This window comes from Lepidochelys kempii, chromosome 2 (assembly GCF_965140285.1).
Source record: "Lepidochelys kempii isolate rLepKem1 chromosome 2, rLepKem1.hap1, whole genome shotgun sequence".
Lineage (NCBI taxonomy): Eukaryota > Metazoa > Chordata > Testudines > Cheloniidae > Lepidochelys > Lepidochelys kempii.
In genome coordinates this window covers 20,958,969-20,978,373 of record NC_136381.1, presented here as the reverse complement: position 1 = coordinate 20,978,373, position 19,405 = coordinate 20,958,969, and the positions used below count along the sequence as shown (strand labels likewise).

At 44.0% G+C, this 19,405-nt stretch overlaps 1 long non-coding RNA gene across 2 annotated transcripts in view; it reads left to right on the top strand.

Annotated features, from left to right (window-relative positions):
* LOC140905846 (uncharacterized) overlaps positions 1-19,405 on the top strand; it is an 80,436-nt gene that overhangs the window by 19,652 nt on the left and 41,379 nt on the right. For both annotated transcript variants that reach the window (XR_013635251.1, XR_012156962.1), the window contains exon 2: positions 2,316-2,388. This is a non-coding gene — a long non-coding RNA (uncharacterized LOC140905846). The remainder of the gene's footprint in view (positions 1-2,315; positions 2,389-19,405) is intronic.

Sequence of the window (19,405 nt, the reverse complement as noted above, 5' to 3'; positions counted from 1 at the left end):
TGAATCTGTAAACTCAGGGGTTGTACCGTATGATTGGAGAATTGCTAACATAGTTCCTATTTTTAAGAAAGGGAAAAAAAGTGATCCAAGTAATTATAGGCCTGTTAGTTTGACATCTGTAGTATGCAAGGTCTTGGAAAAAATTTTGAAGGAGAAGGTAGTTAAGGACATTGAAGTCAATGGTAAATGGGACAAAATACAACATGGTTTTACAAAAGGTAGATCGTGCCAAACCAACCTGATCTCCTTCTTTGAGAGAGTAACAGATTTTTTAGATAAAGGAAACGCAGTGGATCTAATTTACTTAGATTTTAGTAAGGCGTTTGATACTGTGCCACATGGGGAATTATTAGTTAAATTGGATAAGATGGGCATCAATAGGAAAATTGAAAGGTGGATAGGGAATTGGTTAAAGGGGAGACTACAACGGGTCCTACTGAAAGGTGAACTGTCAAGTTGGAGGGGGGTTACCAGTGGAGTTCCTCAAGGATCAGTTTTGGGACCAATCTTATTTAATCTTTTTATTACTGACCTGGGCACAAAAAGTGGGAGTGTGCTAATAAAGTTTGCAGATGATACAAAGCTGGGAGGTATTGCTAATTTAGAGAAGGACAGGGATACCCTACAGGAGGATCTGGATGACCTTGTAAACTGAAGTAATAGGAATAGGATGAAATTTAATAGTGAGAAGTGTAAGGTCATGCATTTAGGGATTAATAACAAGAATTTTAGTTATAAGCTAGGGACGCATCAACTTGAAGTAACGGAGGAGGAAAAGGACCTTGGAGTATTGGTTGATCATAGGATGACTATGAGCTGCCAATGTGATATGGCTGTGAAAAAAGCTAATGTCGTCTTGGGATGCATCAGGAGAGGTATTTCCAGTAGGGATAAGGAGGTTTTAGTACCGTTATATAAGGCACTGGTGAGACCTCACCTGGAATACTGTGTGCAGTTCTGGTCTCCCATGTTTAAGAAGGATGAATTCAAACTGGAACAGGTACAGAGAAGGGCTACTAGGATGATCCGAGGAATGGAAAACTTGTCTTATGAAAGGAGACTCAGGGAGCTTGGCTTGTTTAGCCTAACTAAAAGAAGGTTGAGGGGAGATATGATTGCTCTCTATAAATATATCAGAGGGATAAATACCAGAGAGGGAGAGGAATTATTTAAACTCAGTACCAATGTGGACACAAGAACATATGGATATAAACTGGCCACTAGGAAATTTAGATTAGAAATTAGACGAAGGTTTCTAACCATCAGAGGAGTGAAGTTTTGGAATAGCCTTCCGAGGGAAGTAGTGGGGGCAAAAGATCTATCTTGCTTTAAGATTAAACTCGATAAGTTTATGGAGGAGATGGTATGATGGGATAACATGGTTTTGGTAATTAAATATTCATGGTAAATAGGCCTAATGGCCTGTGATGGGTTTTTAGATGGGGTAAGATCCAAGTTACCCGGGAAAGAATTTTCTGTAGTATCTGGCTGATGAATCTTGCCCATATGCTCAGGGTTTAGCTGATCGCCATATTTGGGGTCGGGAAGGAATTTTCCTCCAGGGCAGATTGGAAGGCCCTGGAGGTTTTTCGCCTTCCTCTGTAGCATGGGGCACGGGTCACTTGCTGGAGGATTCTCTGCTCCTTGAGGTTTTCAAAATACAATTTGAGGACTTCAATAGCACAGATATAGGTGTGAGGTCTTTTTTAGGAGTGGTGGGTGAAATTCTGTGGCCTGCATTGTGCAGGAGGTCAGACTGGATGATCATAATGGTCCCTTCTGACCTAAATATCTATGAAATCTATGAAAACTTCTCCAGTGTATAAACAAAAACCTCTCTTGGCAATACTAACAGGCAACAAAATGCTCCAGGAGCTAAATGTGTAACAAATTTCACTGCTGAAATACCCGCCCCCACTCCAATCCTGGATGCAGTACCAAAGTGTTCCAGGCCTGTAAAATTAAGTTGCTAGCAGAAGTGATTCTGTGTCTGTTGGTGGATCTGTAAATCAGTTCAGATGAGCAGCGCTTTGAACCCATTTCAGCTGACGTATATGCTCCTGAGAATGAATGAATTTCCGAGTTGTTAATGCTGCTGTACTTCATAAGTCAAATTTCTTCACAGGATAGTCGAGTCCTCGGGTGATAGTAAAAACAGAGTTGACAAGATGCACGAGAATCAATTCCTTGAGAGCTTTCACCTTGAAAGACGAGTGGCGTCCTTGGGTTTTAAAGACTGTCAAACTAAAGTGCTCACAACTGGAATCCATGGAGAGATGGATTTAAATTAACTTTGCTCTTTTCTTGCCCTTCAGGTGAATTTGTGGCTGGTGGGAGGAGCTGGCTTGACAGTTGGATTCCAATGTCCTCCATCCATCAAAAGAACGGGTACAGTATTAGCAGCAGCAGTGCACGCTTTTCTAAACTATCTGTAGCATTACATTTATTCTGGAGGGGGCATCCCTCAAGGTGAAAGGTGTCCCTGGTGCTTGCGATTTACCTTTCCTCATCTCTGAAGAACAAGGGGACATCCAATTAAAATTAAAGGCAACCAATATGAAATTGATGAAAATGTCTTGCTCTTATTGTTAACATAATGCATGCTTAATCTGTGGAATTCCCTACAACAAGATGTTACACAGACCAAGAACATAGTAGGATTCAGAAAAGGGTTAACACTTCTTGATAATAAGAACCTCTGAATAAAAATATACAACCCTCATTCTTCAGAATATAAATCAACCAGTAACTAGGTGGGATTAAGAGCAAGAAAGCTCCCCTGTAAACATGTTGTTGAAATCTTGTTAGCTCAGGGGTTTTTTGCTGCTCTAAAGCACCTGGTACTGGCTTTGTCGCAGACAGGATAGTGGGCTAGAGGGCTCATGGGTCTGATCCAAAATAGCAATTCATATGCATTGCTTGGCCATCATGTTGCCCAGTCGGTCATCTGACTGGATGGTACTGTCCTCCTGTCCACTGCCTGGTGTTGCCCTAGTGCTGGCCAGTCTACCTGCTGACTGGGATGTTGCCATCCTACTAATGGTGTTTCAACAGATTTTAAGGGGGAAAATCTTGTCCCCCTCATCAACCACCATGCATGTAGAGACCAATTATGGTTCTACTGTGCAAGGGCTAGAAGTCAGGATGCCTGGAGGCTGTGTAGGGGATTAACAATCCCATGTGAGCCATAGAGTTCGCTATATGGATTCATCTCCGTTGCTGTTCAGGGAGGCTTGGGACCTCTTGCCTATGGAGGAGGAGAAGGGGAATGGCCAACCACCCTGACCAAAGGCAAAAGCTCTGTTGCACTGCCATAGCTTGGGAGGAGATTCTGACTGTCCTATCCAGTCTACACCAAGACTTGGTATTGTAGTTTGATGCAAAGATCAGGATTTGCCATTAAAGTATGGAGAGATGAAATGTCTTGAAGAGCAAATTCTACCCTTTCTGTCTTCTGACACCCAGGTATTTTGCTGCAGGAGTCTGGTTCTGAGGACTCTGGGCAATTTGTTCTTTTTCCACTTCATTCTGAGCTATAGATTGTGACTATTTAATTAAGTAAACAACAAATCCTGTGTGACATGAGATTCTGCCTTAAAGCACAGGCTATCTGCCCCTGTGATAATAGAAAGCTGTCCCAGGAGTGGTTTGGAAACTGTTCTAGATTACATCTGTCATCTTTGTAATTAAATCTTTACCCCTAATAAACCACATTGAACTGTTTCTATAATATACCCTGCTTCTCTTTAAGGCCACCTATTCCTAAAATCAAGCTCTATGGTCTCACTTTGCAATGTTGTAACTCCATTGATTTCAGTGGTGTCGCTCCTGATTTACACCGCAGTAAGTGAGATCAGAATTAGGCCCTATAGGTAAAAAGGAGTTTTCCTAGACCCCCCTGTTACAACTTGAATGGAGCTTGGTTTAGTCATGCATGAGTGTAATGAATCAGACCTTTAATCTAAAGGTGTTTGAAAGGTAAGTAGCCAGTGCTCCTTGGGAGACAAGGTTTTCATTATAGTAAAACCACTTTAGCTAAGATTTCCAAATAAACTAAACAATCCCATTGCCATATTTAATGTACAGTGGATAGGAACATAAGATATTCCTTCAGTCAGGATCACATTCCCTCCTTGGGGACACATATGAACCAACTCAGGAAAACACTTAAGCACACGCTAAGTCCCATTGAAATCAAAACAAGTCCCTTTAACTTTGCGTGCATGGTTAAGAGGTTCCTGAGTAGGGGACGGACTTAAGCCAAGCTTTCCTAAATCCAGGTCTATGTGATTCATAGAATTCAATGAGATGCATCTAGACTTGAATACCAGTGGACATATGTTACCCTCAATTCACAGCAGTGTTGCTGGCATAAGAAAATACTATGCAGTGTGAAGACTTCTTGTGTGCCATATGCAAATTAAGAGATACATACTAAATGCTGGGGTTGCAGAGTGTGTCTAATGTATCTACATACAGAAGTGTAAAAGGGAAGTAAAGATGGTAGGGAAACCTTAAAATCTAAGCCCCAAGAGGAAATGAGACCCTGACTTTTATTTCTGTTCAATTTCCTAAAGGAAAGGAATTAAACACTTGAATGAAATGAATGAATACAGGGCCTGATCCTGCATTTCTTTTACAGGCAGAACTTTCACTGACTGCAAGGAACGCAGGATCAGGCCTGGAGTCCCCTGTGTCTAATTTAGGCATGTTGCTGTGACAGGGAAATGATGTGTATGGTTTAACACTGATACTCAGATAAGATTACTAATTAACTCTAGAATTCAGTCAAAGTGGGCAAAATTCATTTTTGTTTTCAAACTTAGCAGTGCCATCTGCAGGAAACTCTGTGCATGTAATCTATGCAACCAGAGGGCAAACCTCTGCTCTTGGAGCCGCAAAACAGATTTCACTGTCCATATTGTGCTCTCCGGAGATGAGCAGAATTCTCACTGATGATGGTGGGAGATCTATGCATGCAGATAATGAAGAATATCTGAGTAGAGATCCCCTGAGTACATAATTTTGCCCAGAAATTCCACCTGTGGTCACTACTATCTAATCTGACAAGCTTTTCCAGCACCCTGCAGTGCATTTAAGGCTGGATCCAACTCCCAGTGAAGTCAATGGAGTCTTTCCACTGAGTTGGATCCAGCCTTTAATGCTGTGGTGTATCCCATGGAAAGCTCTTTACATCTGTGCACTAGGGCTCTTTAAAGGCACTCAAGTAGATAGACAGATTACATTATTAAGCCCCAAACAATGCTGCATAAGAAGTGGTGCTGGTGAGTCATTACATGGCATTCTTCCCTCTGACTCAGTATCGAGTCAATGCCGCAGTGTGTTGCTAAGGGGCCCTGTGTTGCTGGAGGTGCTCTCTTTCAGATGAGAAGTGAAAACCAAGGTCCTGGTCCCCTTCTTTATTATTATTTATTGACAAAGACCATTTGCTTGTGAGCCACTTGGGTGTACTTTATAGAATACTAGCCCTAGAACAAATTGTCTTTAGTTTCCAGTAGAGAACTGGGGATTTCAGTGCCAAGAGGGATCAGTGTTTTTGAACGATCCGGAACAAAATGTTTTATTAAAAAAACCCAGCAACACGAGGCTATTGCACATTCACTGCAGGGTGTGAGTCCTTAATACGTGAACATTTACTGCGCATAAATGTCAAGCTCTCTCCACTTCAATGACTGCCTTCAATTACTGTTGCCTGCATGCAACCAGTTTACTTATGCCTACTGCATATGCAGTAGAGCTGAATGGAGAATGACAATGCTGTTTCATGGCAACTTTTGAGGTTTTATGAATTTGTTGTCATTCTGCATTGGAATGAAAACAAAACTGTGTGTGTGTGTGGACTGGTCTGGGAAGTGGGAGACCCAGATTGAAGTCCCTGCTCTGTCTGATCAATGCCATTCATCCCAGATCACCTTGAGTTAGGCAGAGAAGGGGCTTCAACTTGGGTCTCTCACATCCCAGCTCAGTACTCTAAGCACCCAACGACAGAGTGTATGTTGTTGTTCTCTAAAACCTTCCAAGTGAAAACTTCATCAACATTGATATGTCTCCACAAAATGTCTCCCCAGACTCCTCTGCTGGTTTCAGTTAGATAAGTTAGTCTCCTCTTTTCCTCTTAAAAAAAAACAGACAAACATCCCCCACCCCCCAACACTGCATGAGGCCGGTAGTGCAGAATGGCTGCCATTCAAGAGATGGCTTCATTTGGATGGCTGGTCAGTGAAGCCTAGCCATGACTTTTTTTTAGACTAGATTCTAAGCTCAGTGAAAGTGTTGTATATCCAGAGTAACCGAGATCACAAGTCCATGGAGTTACTCTGGATTTACATTGGTGTAAGTGAGATCATAACTTGTCCCTGTTCTGTAAAATATGATGGCACCCTGCAGGCTGAAAAGGGCTATAGAATTGTAAAATGGTTCATAGTGGAATAACAGCATCTGTGCCACAAAAACCCAAGGAGAAAGAGGCAGAGAGAATTCAGAATTGCCTGGCTTTATAGTTAGATGTTGTTTTTATTATTGTAACACCAAGGAGCCTGGGCACTGTATAAACAAGCTTGGGTTCTCACATGTGCAAATCTTTACATAAAGGAGACTAGGTAAAAAAGCCATACTAAAATAACACCTCATCTGCGACTCCATTATTTTTATCTGTAACTCCTATTAGCATCCATTAATGGGAGTTATGGGGAATGAAGTCCAGAGTACACAGAAATCTAGATTTTGTAAATTAAGATGCTTTAATTAAAGCACGTAAAAAAAAACTAGTGAAAGACTTCAGGTTCTGCAGCTGCATTTTACTTTAAATGGAAACAGGTTTAAGTGGAAAATGCTGTGTTGGGGGGCTCTGTGTTCATTAGTAGTTGGATATGAATTGTGAAGTGTTAGTCAGGGTTTCCCCTCAGTCACTTGAAGCATACGCTTAGCTCTGCAGACATCTCCTCGGGAGAGAGTAGTTTTCTCATGAGTTCAGAGGAACAGAGATAACTAAGTTATTTTAATTGTCTAGGAAGGCATTCGGGGCTCCAAATGGGAGTTTTATTTCAGGAAGGTCACAAACCCCATAATTCTCACCCGTAAATGTACTCTTGACAGCTTCCAAGTATAAATTAGGCTGACTAAGCTGAGAATAGCAGAGAGATCAGATTATTTTTTTTAATGCCAGTCATGTCACGTCAGGGACTCGTACTTTCAGTTTATGGCACATTTTTATGGCCAGCTACCAACCTGATGCTGTTCCATCCTCCTCTTTCAACTGGGCTTGGGGCCATCTATGGCAGAGAAACTAGATGGGCAGACAATACCAAAAACACAATTCAAGTATCTGGGTTTCAGAATCCAGGGAAATGAAGGATGAAATGAGAGCTAGGTTAATAAACGCCTGACTCAAATGCAGAGAGATAAATAGTATGTGAGAAGAGGGTACCAGTAAGATTAAAAGGGATAAGCCTATAAAACGGTGGTCTGTCCAGTTGTAATGTATGGCGCTGAGTGTTGGGTCACAAGGAAGAAACATGAGCAAATGATCTGTTCCACAGGAATATGAATGTTGAGATGGATAAGTGGTATAAGCAGGAAAGACCACATGAGGAATGTATATGTTAGAGACATGCTCAGAGTAACACCTATAACCAAAAAAAATGAGGGAGTACAGGCTTTGATGGTTTGCTCATGTAAAATGCAGTGCTGAAAACTGTGTGGGTAAAAGAGACCAACAGATCAAGATTGAAGGGCAAAGAGAGTGAGGCTGACCCAATAGGAAGTGGTGGGATATCGTAGAAGAAGACATGTTAGTGTGTGATATGATAGAGGATATGGCATTGAACAGAGCACTTTGGAGGGAGAGGACTTGTAGAGTGAACTCCTTTTGATGGGATTATTGCAAGGAAGAAGTCATATGCAAGGATTAGCATGGATGTACTGCACATGAATGCATATAAATCACTCAGTTTTTCACTTTGGTCCATGATTTACCAATGGAGAAAATATACGATGGCATTGAAATGCTTCTTAAAAACTTATTTTACAGTTTTAATTAGTGGATGGTTCTCTCCACTGCTTCTTGGTGGTATTATGTTTCATTTCAATGACATGTTGCAAAGGGATGTTGATAAATTGAAATTGTTTGATGTGAGTGTTGTTACTTACCTCAGAATTCAAACTACATGATACATTTTGATAATTCTGGCAAGTAAATGAAATTAGATTACAAATTAGTCATTTAAAATTACTTAGATTTCTTAACTATTGTTTTTATTACAGAAGCACCTCAAGATCCTAAGAGACCAGAGCCCCATTGTGCTAGGTTCTGTACAAACAATCCCTGACCTGAAGAGCTTACAGGAGATGGAAAGGGTGAATGAACGGGAAATCTCTCTCTTACAGAGCTGAACTACTGAGATCAAAAGAGTTGCAGGGCAGGGACAGAATCTATGGCACAGCCAGGAATCAAAGGCAAATGTCAAGTCCAGTCCTAAACTTGTTTAGATCATCCTTCTTCCTTAGATTCATTGATCTTTGGCTGTGTTTGTTAAAACACATGTATTGGGCTACCTTCTGCTCTCACTTACCTGGGGTGTCAATCTGGAATAATTTAACTGAAAACATTAGAGTTCCTCCAGACGTACACAATTGTAACTGAAAGCAGAATCTGGCCTCTAATGCCCAAGGGTGAACTTCCCCACCGAGTTCCAAATGATCAGGCCCAAAACGTAATGCACTCCATTTTTCAGTGCCAGTTTTCTAACACTGTACATTCCCTGTAAAATGTTCTGGGAGGCCTGGCATACAGGGTGATAAAATAGAAGCTTGTTTATCAGATCAAATTTTGTTCACCTCTGCTTTCATTCAGAAAGAAAGGTGAGTGTGAGGTGATTCCATGCAAGTAAGCTCAACATAATAGATTTAATTGCTTTGGAAGTGAATTGCAAATAATAGTTTCTAGAAACTAGATACCACAAGAGCAAATTCTACTCTCCATGCCTGAACACCTCCTATTGACCTCAGTGGGAGTCACATGCAGGCATCTAAAGGCAGAGTTTGAACCACAGGGCATTACAAGAAGAACTGGTAGTTGTAAAAGCTAAAATGGAATGCATTCTGTGTTTTGAACATGAGTGGTCATGTCAATATCAGTGGAACTACTTGTGTGCTTTCATGATGGTTGCCATCTTCATGGGCATTGAGTATTGAACTGGAGAATCTCCAGGGCTAAAAGAACGCATCTCTACAGCTTTAATTAAAGAGCAGCTCTGTCAAACTAAGAGCTGACACAGATTCCCCTCCTCTGTGTATTGGGCACAGATGAGGACATGTAACACAACTGATGTGTGAGTTACCCTTAAAGGCACATGCTTCAGTACCTTGCTGAATGGTGACTGACTGGTCTCTAATAACTCAGGTTAGGACTCAGAATTGGTGTTAGGAAGTAGGCACAAACCTGGGAATGAATGTAAAATTCCAGGATAAATTGGGGGTGGAGTGGGTGGGGGAGAATAACAACCTAGTTTGTATACAGGACTGGGTTTTCCCTTTTTTTAAAAAGATCAGAAGCAATTACACTACGCTAGCAGAAACTAGAACAACTTTTTGGACAAACTTTCCCACAATTGCTTGTGGCCTTACTTATGAGTAATGTTTCCAGTTGCTTGGCTTGTGCAGTACACAATGAAATATAAATACCATGTGGAATGCTCTTCGTCATAGAAAAATACTTATTAAGAGCAGATTTGTGTTCATCATCCTGACTTTAATTCAAGCAGGATTTTTTTCTCAGATAAGGTGCTTGTAGTCTGCTGAGCAGTGACTGATGTGTGTGTGTTTATTTCAGTTGAGTCATCAGTGTCATTAATATTATCTTATTTACCAATGTTTGTCATTTTATAGCTTTTGACTGTGCAGGGTGACTCACCTTGCACAGAAACCGAGAACAAGAACATAAGAGATTTTTTCCCTTCTACTTCTTTCTTTTTGGCTTGGGATAGGAATTGAGAATGACCTTTGAGGCATAGTCTGAGTCATGCAGTTATTATATTTACCTCTGCTGTTGTGAAACTAATATAATAACTACAAACATTCACCCCCCCCAACATACACCCCACAAGGAAAAAGTTTGAGATTCAGGGCCCACTGGCTCGGCACAGAGATGGATGCTCATAGTCAACTGCCTCCCACTGCTCACATGGAAGGAAAGGTTCTAAACACAATTCACTAGGCGGAGGAGATGCTCAACACCTTTTTATTGTTGCCCTCTGCACTATGATAGGGGACACTGGGAGAGAAAAGATAGAATAAAGCAAAGGAAGAACACTCCCAGAATTGCCATTCCACTGGCCATCATTGAATGAAGAGAAATAGCTTAGGGCTACGTAAAATGTTTGCAACTAAACCCAGCGACATGCAATCACTTTTCATTTTGAATGTGGGAACAAACCTAGTAGAACTTGATCCAAACCTGTTTCTTCAAGCCTGGAAACAACCTTTTCCTCCCCATACCTGTTTATTAATTACCACTGAGCATTATTTGCATTACACTGGCACCTGAGAGGCCCTCACCAAAAACAAAAAACATACGTGGGTCCATTTCAGATTTAGATTATATTATGTAAACTTCTGCTGTGCTGCTTTAATAAGATGATTATCTGAGCAATACTATGCCTTCGCACAGTAGACAGAATCTCATACACTAGAATTCACAGGTCAACTCATGGGCTATCTCTACGAAATCACAGGACCATGACTGTGCTGTTCTACTAGATTTATCTAATGATGTAGGGAGACCTTTTGCTCTGTGTGCCTTCAGTTGCTAGAGGTTGGGGTGCTCAGCGGCTGCAATGGAGCCAGAGTGCCCAGAAGGAATATTGAATCAAATTCTCCCTGGGGTCTCCCAAGGCAAGGAATTCTGTGGAGGGGGTGGAGTGTTCTGTTCCCCCCTGACCATATCTACTGACAGTTGTAAAGGATGGACTGTGAGCCAACCCTGCCCACCTCTCTCAAGCAATGGTACTTAGGCATGTTGGAGGCACTTAGTTAAATGCCTAACTTCCAAAGCTCGAGTGCCTAAAACGTTGGCCTTCCCATCTCATCCAGAAAGGAAATGTTTGCTTTGGGGTCTTTCACCAACTGTTAATAGCTGCTACTTAACTCACGTAAACTGAGGTTTCTAGAGGCTAATTCAAGGTCCGTGGTTTGCCCTAGGACTGAGGCCTGTCTGCAGCTGTCCTCACTATGCAATTCCCAGGTAGTGTGACCAGACGTCCCGATAAAATCAGGACTGTCCCGATTTTTAGGTCTTTGTCCCACGTCCCGACCGATGCACGGTCGGGAGGCCATTTGTCCCGATATTGCGGCTTTGGCAGCTCTGGCATTGTTGGTTTTTTTTTGGTTCCCCCATGTGTCCCAATATTTTCTTCATTTCATCTGGTCACCCTACTCCCAGGTAGGGTTCTCTCTTTTACTGTATTTCACCCGGAGTATTCAGCAGCATCCCAGGTAATCCCTCTCAGGATTATGCTAATTATCTTAATTTTGCTGACCTATTAAAGATTCATTAGCCAACAGCAATGCAGAGGCTGCAGATAATTTAGATAACCAGGCGAAAGAGCATTCTGTAATGACCTGCAAAAAATGCAGATCTAGAAGAAACCAAGTATCCTGGTAGTTTTCGGGACATCTGGACACCAATCTCCCCTAAAGGAGGAGGCAGCCTTCAGGCCAGGCACAGTTGGGAGAAATGTGACTAAAAGCTGGTGCAGTCTGTACAGGCCTCCGCATGCAGCAAGCGTCTTGGAGAGGATTTGAGCTCCCTTACCCTGGAATGGTGCAGCACCCGCATTATATTGCTCCCTAGTCAGACTGGTGCCTGACAGGCAGATCCGTCCCATGTTAATATTTGTAAGCAATAAACGCCGAGCTTTTAGGCCACTGAGGGCTGATTACTGCATGAGCCCTTCCTCCAATGCACTCAATTCCACTGCACTCAGCACATTTCAAGATTGTGGGTCTCTATTAAAGCACTGGGGACACATTCAGCATCTTTATGAGTAGGCACAACTCCACCCGTCAGGCCTCCGGGCTGAGAGCCAGCCTGCCTGGCTTTCATCTCCAGCTCTGCTACTCACTTTCTGGGTTCTTTCCATGTGCCATTGATCTGCTGTGGGGTATGGAGCTCACAATGCCTAAGTTTACCAGTCTGTAAATGAGTGAAATACTACTGACCCAACAGGAGTGCACTAGTCTCTATTCCCTGTCTATACAGCACATTGAGGTCCATTGGTGGAAGACACCTAGAAGAGCAAAGAATGTTCTCGTGTTAAGAATGCAGATCTGGAAAGAGGATGCGCTGTCCCTTATGTTCCTGTCTGTCACAAAGTTAGGCACCTAGACTTCATGTCGTATTTAGACATAATTAAGCAGAATATACTCTGACTTGTAAATTACCTGGTTCTTTGATGGAATGAACAGGGTGAGGGAAGAATACCTGGCTGGAGACATAATGATTCTTGCAAAAATCAGCATAATACAACTTAACAGCTTGTTTTTGAGCCTAACAGTTCTGACAGTTCCTTATAAATACAAAGATCACCCAAGTGCAATTCCGATCAACAGAATCGGTAGAACAGGTTGATGTATATGTTCAGTGATAGTCTGTCTGGAGCTTACGCTCTTCAGGGCAGTGATTCTGTCTTTGCAACCATTGCAAAGACCCTGCCACACTGCTAGCACTCTGAAACAAATAATTCATAAATGAAGAACGTCAAGGTCATTGGGCAAGCATTAACAAATAGAGCAGCAATGCGCTATTGACTCATCTTTCCCAGTCATCATCCAGCTGCAATATCACTGGATTTTATTTTTCGCTAGAGAACAGCTGGCCTGGCAATAGACGATCCAAAACCTGGAGGTTTTCTTCAGTGCTACTAGTTTTGGCTTTCTGGAAACTATAGGAGCTTTTAGGAATATCAGCAAGGTCAAGGTCACACTTAAGCCCATGGCTTCTTGGACAGATCAGCTGTTCCAACCTAAAAGCAGAAACATACACACTTTAATGCTAGGAAAATGGCTAAAGGTTCGCCATTGGGGCTCTATATTAGAGGAGCCTTAATTGGGGTTTTTTGATCTGTGATAACACTTTTGAAAGCATCTAAGTGACTTAGGCTCCTAAGGCCCCATTTTCAAAAATGACCTAGGCGCCTACATCCTATTGCAAAGATAGTCAAAAGCATCTGATTATTTTAGGTGCCCAACTAGAGATACTTTAATAGGGGCCTGATTCTCAGAGAGTGGGTGATCAGCACTTTCTAGAAATCCCCTTTCAGGAGTGTCTAATTGGGTACCTTTTTTGGGGTGCCCCAAATCACTAGTTGCGCCTGAAAATCTTGGCCTAGACAATTATCATCTTAGTGCAGTTTTGGTTGAGTCATCTCCTTCTCTCTTTCCAGCCATAGTTCAGTCTACTACTTCACAGAATAAACCAATCATTCCATTAGCCTACTTACAGTTTTGTGCACTAAAATATAACATGAGTACCAGCATGTGACACTTCTAAATTCTGTTGTTGGCCTATGCATGCAGTCACTGACACTGCCTGCTAAAAATCGACTGTGTACCCTTGCTTTACAGATGGGCCCATTGAAACAAAAATCAAGACTAGAACATGGCTTCATATTAGGAACTTTTTTGAATTGTTCACAATTCTACACTTCAGACTCAAAACCAAACCTTTTCTTATTCATATTTAGCTACCTAAAAAAGAAATATCCTTTCTAAGGTGATGATTTGCTAAATGTTTCCTTTCCTCCTATGGCAGGGGTGGGCAAACTTCTTGGCCTGAGGGCCACATCACGGTTGCGAAACGGTATGGAGGGCTGGGTAGGGAAGGCTGTGCCTCCCCAAACAGCCTGGTCCCCGCGCCCTATCCGCCCCGTCCCACTTCCTGCCCCCTGACTGCCCCCTCAGAACCCCCGACCCATCCAACCCCCCCTGCTCCTTGTCCCCTGACCGCCCCCTCTTGGGACCGCCGGCCCCTAACCGCCCTTCCAGGACCCCATCCCCTATCCAATCCTCCCTGTCCCCTGACTGCCCCTATCCACACCCCCGCCCCCTGACAGGCCCCCGGGGATCCCCGACCCATCCAACGCTCCCCCCCACTCCTTGTCCCCTGACTGCCCCCTCCCGGGTCCTCTGTTCCTAACTGCCCCCCCTGGGATCCCACCCCCTATCCAACCCCCCCACCCCGTCTTCTGACCGCCCCCCCGAACCTCCGCCGCATCCAATTGCCCCCTGTACCCTGACTGCCCCCTGGGACCCTCTTCCCCTTATTCAACCCCACTCTCCCCCGCCCCCTTACCAGGCTGCTCAGAGCGGCAGGACAGGCTTATTGGAAAGCCTGGCAGGTGGGCGGGTGGCACAAGCCGCACTACCTGTGTGGCAAGCTGAGGCTGCTGGGGAGGAGGGATAGCAGGGGAGGGGCTGGGGACTAGGCTCCCCGACGAGGAGCTCAGGGCCCAGGCAGGATGGTCCCGCGGGACGCAGTTTGCCCACCTCTGCCCTATGGTCACCCAAAGGTAGTGTGTCTGTCTGTCCATCCCAGGTAGGATTTGCTGGTTATAAATCCATTCAGGCGAGAGGTGGAATAAGACAGATAGTATCTTTGGGATCTAAGCTGTTGCAGGGGAACCTGTGGTTTAGGTATTCCACTAGAGAATGAGTGGCCCAACTTTATCCTTGGATATACACAGCTGAAACCCGTGGGAGTTGTGGGTACAAATCTGAGGTCAGAACTGGGTCCATGAGTTTGTGGGGTGTGGGAACGGGAAGTCAAAAGCCTGCACTAGGGGGTGCAATGATAACCGGGAGGACTCACCTATTCAGATGAAAGGGGTTAGGCATAGGAGTCAATTTGTGAGACAGAGGTTAGAAAATCAAGGGGTCCATGGAAACAGAATTTTTGGTGGGTCTAGACCCCTGACCACTGTTAGATCATTTAATGGCAAAGGCCTTTTCAACACTGTTCCTCAGGTCCCAACCACCCTGTTTATACAGTGGTGGGACTTTTATATATAATTACATTGATTTTATTTGCAGACAGCAGGGGGAGCTCAAGTTCTGCCAAAGAAGAACTCAAAAGGGAATTTGTTACAATTCTTTCTTTTTTAACCAGAAAGAATTTAGATGGAGGGTTTTGTTTTTGTTTTAAAAGACTCTTATATATGCCATAGGGAGACTGTGTAAAACAGCTGATATATAATTAATTTGAACAGGAACACTGCCTGAATGGCTCTTAAGAGTTACACTGAAACACTAGAAATATAATCTTAAAGGAAATATTTCTACAGACCTGGAGGAAGGTCAAAAGCAGTTTTATTACCTGTTTCATAGAAGGGGCAGGGGGCAGTGAGCAGACCTGGTGAGTCTGTATGGGAAGAATGAGATGTTCCTGCCCTCCACTAGTCTTGGGGTCACCTTGGTTAAGTGTGAATAACTCCTAAGCCATCCTGCTTGGGTCAGGGCGAAGTCTTCATTGGCAGACCATGCAGACGAACACACTGGTGTCAATAAAGCGGATGGCGATGAAGCATATGCCTTGTGATGGCAAGGGCAACCTGCATTATATACGTAGTCATTGGCCAATCACTACACGCGTAGGTAGATGAGGCTCTTTAGCTCAGGTCAGCCGCTCATCTAGGAGAAGGACAACTCTGAACACAAGTCCTGCACCCAGGCCAGCTGCCGTGCTTGTGGCATCTATTGCAACAGCCGCTTGAGCAAGAGAGTGGGAAAAGCTCTGCACAAATCTCTCTCACTTAAATCCATTCATAGTGCAGGTCATTCAGCTAACCCTACCAATGCATCAGAGTCGTGTGGCAATGCAGAAGTGGTGACGGGGACAGGCAGAAGATGCTGTTGGCAGTCCTTAGTCACGACTTCTGCATATACGCGGCCTTAGGGTGACGGTTGTTCCCACAGATCAGGGAAGTTAAGGCGCTTGTATCCTCCAGAGGTGATGGAGCACAGGACTGATCTCCCCAATCTGGCGATGGGGGGCTGAATAGAAACCCAACACAGCCCGCCCTTTCTGTGTCTATCAGGCTGCTGCTCCTGGCCGGTCATCCAACTCAGCGTTCAAAATAAAACAAAGATTCTCAGACTGACTTTTGGGTCGTGGAATGTCAGAACTCTTCTTGACAATGACCAAAGACTGGAATGAAGGACAACCCTTATTGCTAAAATACTGAAGAGGTATAACATAGATATTGCTGCCCTCAGGGAAACCAGACTCGCTGTCCTGAGGAGGTGGGAATGGGCTATACCTACTAGTGGAGTGGCAAGGGCAAGGATGACCCAAGACAGTCGGGGTTAGGGTTCATCAGACAGCCTAACATTGCCTGCAAACTTGACTTGCTCCACAAGAGAATCAATGGCCAAGTTTATGGTGCACTGCATAAACTTGTCCAGAGATCAGTATGCCACCATTATCATTGCCTATGCACCCAACAGTGACTTATACAGATGAGATCAAGGAGATGTTTTATGAAGATATCAGCAGGGTCATCAGAGGAGTGCCACACCAGGACAAACTCATTATCAAACTCATAAAGTTGGAGACTTTAATGCTCATGTGAGAGCTGATGCTGGCATGTGGAGCAGTGTACCATGGCATTGGAAGATCAAACTCTAACAGCCAACTACTTCTCTCCAAGTGTGCAGGGTTCAATCTCTATTCCCAATGCAGTCTTCCAACAGGGCAACAAATATATGTCACCGTGGGTGCATTCCAGGTCAAAACAGTGGCACATGCTGGACTATGTAATTGTATGGTCTAAAGATATTAAAGATTTGCACATCACTCACGCTTTGAGAGGCACTGAATGCTGGTCAGACCGTTGGCTTGTGAGAAGCATCATGGCGCTACACTTCTCACCAAAGTGCCCTAGAGGACACCTCAAACCACCAAAGAAGATCAATGTGTCTGCCATGAAAGACCCCAGCAAACAACCAAAGCTGTAACAGGCACTGGAGACTGCGTTAGTTGAGGTCCTAGAGAACTACACAGACATTGAGATAACCTGGCAGAAGCTCAGACATGTCGCATATAATACAGCATCCAAGGTTCTTGGATTTGTGAGGCGGAAACACCAAAACCGGCTACTGCAGACCATGCACACCATACACAAGTCCTACCTCTTGGACAAGAAATCAGCAATGAAGAAGGCCAGGTACCATCAGGCCAAACATACACTTCAAACCTGATTAAGGCAAATGAAGAATGATTGGTGAGAGCAGAAGGCTGTGTAACTGCAGGAAGAGGCTGGCAAGCATGACATGAAGGCTTTCTGTGAAAGTCTCTGTGCTGTTTGTGTCCCAATATCCAGTGGTATAGCCCCTGTCTTCACAGCAGATAGTAACTGGCTGCTCACAGATAAAAGTGATAGTCTCTCTTGCTGGGCAGAGAACTTTGGTATTCTCCTGAACTGTCAATCCACTATGTCTGCTGAAGCCATTGACTCACTCCTGCTGTGTCCTGTCCTGGAAGAGCTGTCTGTGGCCCCTTCTCTTGATGAGATTACTGAGGCCATCAAGGAACTGTCCACACACAAGTCTCCATTCCCTGAAGACATTCTGCCTGATGTATACAAATGTGGATGTGCCCACCTGGTCAGGAAACTCACTAGCTGTTTGAAGACTATATGGGAACAAGGTACTGTGCCCCAGGAGTGTAAGGATGCTTTCATAGTCCATGTATACAAAAGGAAGGGAAGCATACCTAGCTGTGACAACCATTGCGGGATCTCACTGCTGTCTATAGCGTGGAAGATCCTTGCACTAGTCATCTCTCACCTAGTTGACTTGATCTATCCAGAGTCACAATGTGGCTTTCATGCTGGCCGTGGTACCATGGACATGATTTTTGCAGCCCGACAAATACAAGAGAAGGCTGGTGAACAGAACAAGGACCTGTACATGGTGCTTGTTGACCTAACCAAGGCCTTTGACACTTTGAATTGTGAGGGCCTATGGAAAACCCTTCATAAATGTGGTTGCCCAGAGAAGATAATTGCTGTCATCCACTCATTTCATGACAGCATACTGTCCAGGGTGATGGAGTGCGGTGACTCATCAGACGCCTTCCCTGTCACCAACAGTACCAAACAAGGATGCGTAATGGCTCCAGTCCTCTTTGACATTGTCTTTTCGGCCATGCTCTTGTTTGCATTCCAGGACTTTGACAGAGAAGTACATATCTGGCTTAGATTGGATGGGGGTCTATTCAGTCTACAGCGACTCAGGATCCACACCAAGGTAATCAAACAGCTATGAAGAGAGTGCCTGTTTGCTGACAATTGTGCCCTCCCTTGCACACACGCTTGAGGACATTCAGCTCATTATGGTCTACTTTGCCTATGCCTCAAAAAGCTTCAGTTTCACAATCAGCCTGAAAAATACAGAGATCATGTAACAGCCAGCACCAGACCACCAGCATCACATGTACCATGATCACAACTGAGAACCCATCCTGAACTCAATCAGGAAATTCTGTTATCTGGGTAGCATGCTTTCCAGCAATGCCATGTTGGAAATTGAGATCATTTAACATCTGGCAGAGGCCAGTTTGACATTTGTCAGGCTCGCCCACAGGCTCTGGAGGGAGCATGGAGTCTGCCTCAGACCCAAGATAAAAATCTACTGTGCTTGTTATACTCATCGCACTCCTGTACAACTGTGAGACATGGATGCTCTACCAATGGCACATCAAACAGCTGGAGAGCTTCCACCTTCTCTGCCTAAGATCCATCTGCAACATCAAGTGTCAGGACAGAGTCTCCAACACTAACATCCTTGAGAGGTGCCAAATCTCTGGTATTGAGAGCATGCTCATCAGGGCTCAACTTCGCTGGGTCAGACATGTGGTCCACATGGAAGTTTCCCACATACCAAAAGCAGTGCTCTACAGACAACTGAGCAGCGGAATCTACTCAATGGGTCGACCCATCCTGAGATATAAAGACACCCTGAAAGTCAACCTCAAAGCATGCAAGATAGACATTAAAACCTGGGACTTCATTGCAATGGATAGATCCCGATGGATAGCTTTGTGCCATGAGGCAGTGTCCACTTTTGAGGAGTGGCATTTCAGGTCTCTGCAGAAGACAGCATGTTGTAAGGCCAACGCCTCAAACTCTCCCCACAGCAATGACTACACTTGCAAGATATGCAACTGCATTTTAAAATCCAGGATTGGACTTCTCATGTGAGAAGCTCAAACAAATAAACCCAGAATTCAAGTCAAGCTGAATGCGTATCTGTCAAAGCAACAGGAGACTCCATCCACAGAATGGTTGCACAATACATTCAGCATATGGAAACTACTAAGAAACCATTGCCA